The sequence below is a fragment of the Equus przewalskii genome, chromosome 1 (genome assembly GCF_037783145.1).
Source record: "Equus przewalskii isolate Varuska chromosome 1, EquPr2, whole genome shotgun sequence".
Classification (NCBI taxonomy): domain Eukaryota; kingdom Metazoa; phylum Chordata; class Mammalia; order Perissodactyla; family Equidae; genus Equus; species Equus przewalskii.
The window spans coordinates 70,773,979-70,779,712 of record NC_091831.1 but is presented as its reverse complement, the minus strand read 5'-3'; the positions used below and the strand labels follow the sequence as shown (position 1 = coordinate 70,779,712).

The 5,734-nt window shown below is 44.6% G+C and overlaps 1 long non-coding RNA gene across 2 annotated transcripts; it reads right to left on the bottom strand.

Annotated features, from left to right (window-relative positions):
* Positions 1-960: 960 nt before the first annotated feature.
* LOC139082505 (uncharacterized) lies at positions 961-5,074 on the bottom strand. Of its 2 annotated transcripts, none has more exons than XR_011538568.1 (4): positions 4,886-5,074; positions 4,155-4,266; positions 2,471-2,621; positions 961-1,147 (listed from the first exon to the last, which is right to left on the bottom strand). It is a non-coding gene; the product is annotated as an uncharacterized lncRNA (long non-coding RNA). The 2 variants fall into 2 exon arrangements; XR_011538569.1 differs by having other exon boundaries at positions 3,713-4,266; positions 4,886-5,026.
* Between the last annotated feature and the right edge of the window lie 660 nt (positions 5,075-5,734).

The window sequence follows — 5,734 nt, the reverse complement described above, 5'->3', positions numbered from 1 at the left end:
TCTAAACTTAAAAGTGCAATAAACTATCACAGGAACAGTCGTAGAAATATGTGTGGAAGGCACTGATTTTACATGATTTTGGGAAAAAGGAAACTGTCACTAAATGCTTCACTTGGACTAAATCTTGAGACATGTTAGTGTTTGCCCAATGGAAAGGAGAAGAAGTGCTTTATGAGCAGAGGGAATAGCATGAATAAAGGCCAAAAAGCATAAAATTGCCAGATTATTAGTATAAATGGAATGTGAAATACCAGTAGGGCTGGATGAGAAAATGGTCTGGAGTAGGTGGTTCTTGATGCCAAGAAAGGAATTGGAATTTTATCTCGTAGGCCATGGGGAGTCACTGAAGGATTTTAAACTGGAAAGTACCTAAGCTAGTTTTGCAGCAATATTTTAAGTCAAAATAAAGTAAATTAACATATTCCTATGGTAACAAACCAAATACAGGCATACCTTGCTTTAGAGCTCTTCGCAGATATTGCATTTTTATTTTTTTTCTGCTCTGCATTTCTTTTTTCTTTTTTTTCATTTAGGTAGCTTTGGTTTATAACATCATATAGATTTCAGATGTCCATCATTATACTTCAAATTCTGTTTAGACTACATCATGTTCCCCACCCAAAAACTAATTACTGTCACTGTATACATGTGCCCAGTCACCCCTTGCACTGTCTTCCTGCCCTCCTCCCCCTCCCGTAATTACCAATCTGTCCTCTGTAACTATGTGTACAGATATTGCATTTTTTATAAATTGAAGGTTTGTAGCAACCCTGTGTTGAGCAAGTCTATTGGCACTGAAGGCTCAGATGACAGTTAGCATTTTTTAGTAATAAAGTATTTTTTAATTAAAGTATGTACGTTGTTTCTTAGACATAATGCTACTGCACACTTAATGGACTACAGTATAGTGTAAACATAATTGTATATGCACTGGGAAACCAAAAAATTCGTGTGACTCACTTTATTGTGACATTCATTTTATTGTGGTGGCCTGGAACTGAACACGCAGTGTCTCCGAGGGGGGCCTGGAGTACCTATTTGGGGATGAGGGACTCAGTTGCGTGGTACAGTGTAGAGTAGTGTAGTGGGTAGAGTTTTTCATACTGTTGTCTCTGCAGGTGGCGTTCTCTCCTGACCAGGATGCTCTCTGTGATAAATGATTGCCAGTGAGCAAGTGTCACTTCAGGGGGAGAGTAGGAAGCCAGAACCTGGGTGTAGATTCCCCAGATCCCTGAATGAATAGAGGCTGAATCTGCAGCCTCACCCACCACAGGGGGCCCAAGTTCAGTTTCCTTTAATAAACAACCTTGTCAACTCTTGTTGAAAGATGCCCAGTCAAAAGCTTCTTGAGGGCTGTGCACTGGGGGGAGTCTTTCTTCATTCTGATTTAGCTGTTAGTTAACTCGCTCTCACTCACTTTTTAACTCCAAAGATGTTGAAATGTCCTTTTCACAAATGCCGTTTTTCTTCATTAGTATAGATTCATACTGTTTTTATGACTATTACAATTTAACATTTAAGTTTTACCTTCTTGAACTAGAATCCTGATTTTTTTTTAAAAAGGTTCATTTTGTCTGTAGTGGGGATAACTGGAAGAGAGTGGCCTGGCTGTAGAGAGCCTATCCAGAGAGTACTGACTGTGTGGTCCAGGTGAAATGGTGGGGCCTGAGTCAAGGGGAGCAACGGGTGTGGAAGGAAGGGAAGGACCCGGAGACGTTAGTGAGCAGCTCTCACGGATGAGGCACAGGAGACAAGGGAGGGGTGGGAGTGTGCGGTGACTGCCAGATTTTAGACACGGCCGACTGGGTTTGTGGCAACATGTGAGGAGAAATGAGCTTGAAGCAGAATATAAGGAGATAAATTTTGGACAGTTTGGATTTGTGGCTCTATTGAGACATCCTGATTGTTATTTTTGTCTAGAACTGCTGCTTAGGAGGGATGTACAGAAAAAAATATAGATTCGTGAGTCATCAGCATATGACTTTCAATGACAATGTGTGGTGCTGGGCATCTCCAAGAGCACCTTCAGGTTCCACGATTCCCTAGAAGGACTTGCAGAACTCAGAAAAGCCGTTATACTCATGGTTATGGTTTGTTACAGTGAAAGGAGGAGATGAAAAGCAACAAAGGAAAAACTGTGAGGGCAGAGCCTGGGCATAAGCTTCCAGTTGTCCCCTCCTGAGGATTCGTGCAGACAGCACTTACTTATCCCTCTAGTGATGTGACAGGGATGTGTGACAACACATATGAAGGGCTGCCAACCGGGAATCTCACAAGAGCCATGGTGTCCAGGGTTTTTTTTGGATAAGTCACATAGGCATAGGATGCCCACATGACTGACCTTAGCCACTCAATTTTCAGCTCTGTCAGAGGTCAAACCGATACCGCATGACCCAAGATGCCCACTATAAATCTTTGTTAGCATAAACTATCTGGCATGGCCTGATGCCACAGAAAAACAGACACTTACCAGCAGGATATTCTAAGAGCTTAGAGGTTGTCTTCTATGAGACAGGCAAGGGCCAGAACTTTCTTTGGAATGTGCAGGGTTTGAAGATCCCAGACCTGCTGAATCAACTCTTTCGTGCACACGTGGGGTTGGATGAAGTCAACTGGGATGGCTACGTAGCAGGAAAAGAGAAGAGGGCCATGGGCATACTGGAGAGCATCCCAGCCTCTCAGGGGTAGCCAGAGAAACTGAATCTGTCAAGGGGGCCTTGGGAGAAATGTCGGAGAGGTAGGAGGACAGCCTATAAGGAGTATATATTGTCCCAGAGGTGGAGGGAGCAAGGAAACCATAACAAATAGGACAGGGAATTCAGGTAAGAGAATCTTTGGTAAACAGACCCATTGGATTTAGCAATTATGGAGTTAGTGCCACTTTTAAGAGAATTTTTCCATCAGAGGGGTTGGGGCTGGAAGTCTGACTGTCACAGGCTGGAAATGTTAGGAGAAGGAGACAAGGAATGCAGATAAATATTTTGAGCCGTTTGATTGTGAAGGGAAGGAGAATGATAAGGTGGCAGCTAGAAGGGAAGAGCAGGTCAAGAAAAGTATTTATTTAACCATGAGAAACATGGGGAGACTTGAGTATGTTTATAGATTGTGGGAAAGAAGCTGGAAATAAGAGTGAGTGTGAGAGAAAGAGAGAGAGAAGGATGACTTGAAAATATAGGAAAGAGAAGACATGCGGGGAGGGAGTGCCTGGCCTGTGGGGGAGAGTGGTAAGGAGGAGCTGCTTTAGGGAAGAGGAGAGGGAACTGAATGCCAGCACAGCTGAGGCACGTAAGGAAGTTACTAACTGGTCTATTCCATCATAGTGTGTAGGCTGGAAAGCGAGTCCTGATTTTGAATGCCGTTGAGTAGGTATGTGGGGATGAGGAAGTAAGAAGACTGTAAGGAGAGCAGATTATGATAAAAGGGCTGTTGAGAGTTTAGCTAAGTTACTCCCTGGTATGGCTGCCTTGGCATCCATTTTGTTCGGCCAAGTGGCCTACAGGGACTGTAAACTGCCACTAGCCCTCTAATGCCAGCACATACTCTAGATAGCATCCTGAAGAGTCACCAGCCAAGTAAGTTCCCAGTATGATTTCCCTCACAGCCCTGTGATCAACAGTCTCCCCTGCCTCCCAGGGTCTGTGTGCCTCGTGCACCCCTTAGAGAAGACCCCCATGGGGCTTACGAAAATCCAGCTCTTTTGGATTGAACTGACCTTTCCAGCCCTGGCCAGGACCTCCAAAGCACTCCACCCATGGACCCTAATGAAGGCACGTCCCCCTGATTCCGCTGCTCTCTCTGTCTGTACTCTGCCTTGACCTCCCTGTGTGGCCACTCAGGGTACGCCGTGAACTTCTTCCAGGACTTGTGAGCCATAAACTTTCCTCTTTAAATTTCCCTGTGGTCTCTCATTGAACCGTGGCTCACCATCTGACACCCTGTGCTCCACTTAACAAATGTTAATTTAACCAAGTCACAATAGGAGCAGAGCATAGAGTTTTGGAGGTTCTGTGTGGTGACCTCCAAAGTCTAGGGTGCGGCCCGGAATGGGTAGGTGGAGTTCACTGGAGTCCAGGGGTTAAGAAGTGTTGAAGGTTAGGGATTGGAATGGGTCATCCACAGGATGATCTCTTTTTTGGACAAATCCAATACCGTACCTGATGGAGAGGAAGGTGCTGGACTGGAAGCTCCCCTGGTTGGTTTTCTGGAAGCTGATGGTAATGTCTTCTTTCAAGTACAATATGGCAGCGGGGATGACTTAGATCATAACTATCAGAAAGCCAAAAGTAAACTGGCTTAAACACCATGGAAATTCGTGAGACAATCAGCTTCAGGGCCAGCTAAATCAAGAGAATCCAGGTCTATTTCTGTATCATTCTCTTAGCCTGGCTGTCCTCTGTATGTGGGATTAATTCTTTTAAAAAAATTGACCATGTTAACCATTTTTAAGTGTACAGTTCAGTGGCATTAAGTACACTCACATCGTTGTGCAGCCATTACCACTGTCTCTGTACCCATTAAACAATAGTTTCCCATTTCTCCCTCCCCACAGCCTCTGGCAGCCACCCTTCTACTTTCCGTCTCTATGAATTTGACTACTCTAGGAACCCTGCAAGTGGAACCAAACAATATTAGTCCTTTCGTGTCTAGCTTATTTCAATTACCACAATGTCCTCAAGGTTCATCCATGTTGTTGCATGTGTCAGATTTCCTTCTGTCTTAAGGCTGAATTATATTCCCTTGTATGTAAATACCACATTGTGTTTATCCATTCATCCATTGCTGGGCACTTAGGCAGCTTCCACCTTCTGGCCATTGTAAATAATGCTATGAAGATGGGTGTAGATAGACCTGTTCGAGGCCCTGCTTTCATTCTTTTGACATATACCTAGAGATGGAGTTGCTGGATCATATGGTAATTGTATCTTTAATTTTTTGAGGAACCACCGGACTTTTCCATTGCTGCTACACCATTTTACATCCCCACCAACGGTGGGCTTAATTCTTAAGCTGCTTTCCTCCTTGTGGCTACTGTGCCAGGCTCTACCTCCTCATACTATGATGTCAGAGGAAGGCCGGAAGCTCTTTGTCCAGCATTCTAAGCAGGAGTTGTGAGACATGCCCTGCTTGGGCTCCTCAGGTCATGTGGCTAACCCTGAGCCAATGGCTGGTCAAGGGAACCACGTGAACTGGTGGGCTTCAGACAACCTGGCCCACCCTTGTCCTGGGGGCAGAGTCAATATCCCCCTAAGTACATTCGCTGCATGGAGCTTCTAGCGGGAACCGCTGAAACAAAGAGTTCACGCCTCAGTATATCAGGTAAAAAGGCATTTTCACGTACATATATGTGGTGGGACCATTCTCCTGAAATCTGGATTCTTTTTACCTTGCCACGTTATTTTTGTCTCCTTGCTTAACTGAAGCATAGATATTTCTCTGACATTTAGAGTCTGATGATGCAGGGTTAGGAAAAAGGCTGACTTGTTTTAAAACATGGTTTTCTTTTATTAACTTTACAATGGAAGGGGATCTTTTGCCAAACATCAAGACTTTTCTTCAGTGTGTCATCTACAACGGGAGAAGGCATGTTGGCCAGGTTCCCCCAGTCTCAGAAAAGAGAACTGCACTTCCATCCTTGGAAGGGTGTTTGTTTACTGGTGGCAGATGGCAACTTCTAGGCTCTGGGCTAAATAGTTGCACTCTTTTGCTTGCAGCCCAGGCTGGGCAGCACGGGCCA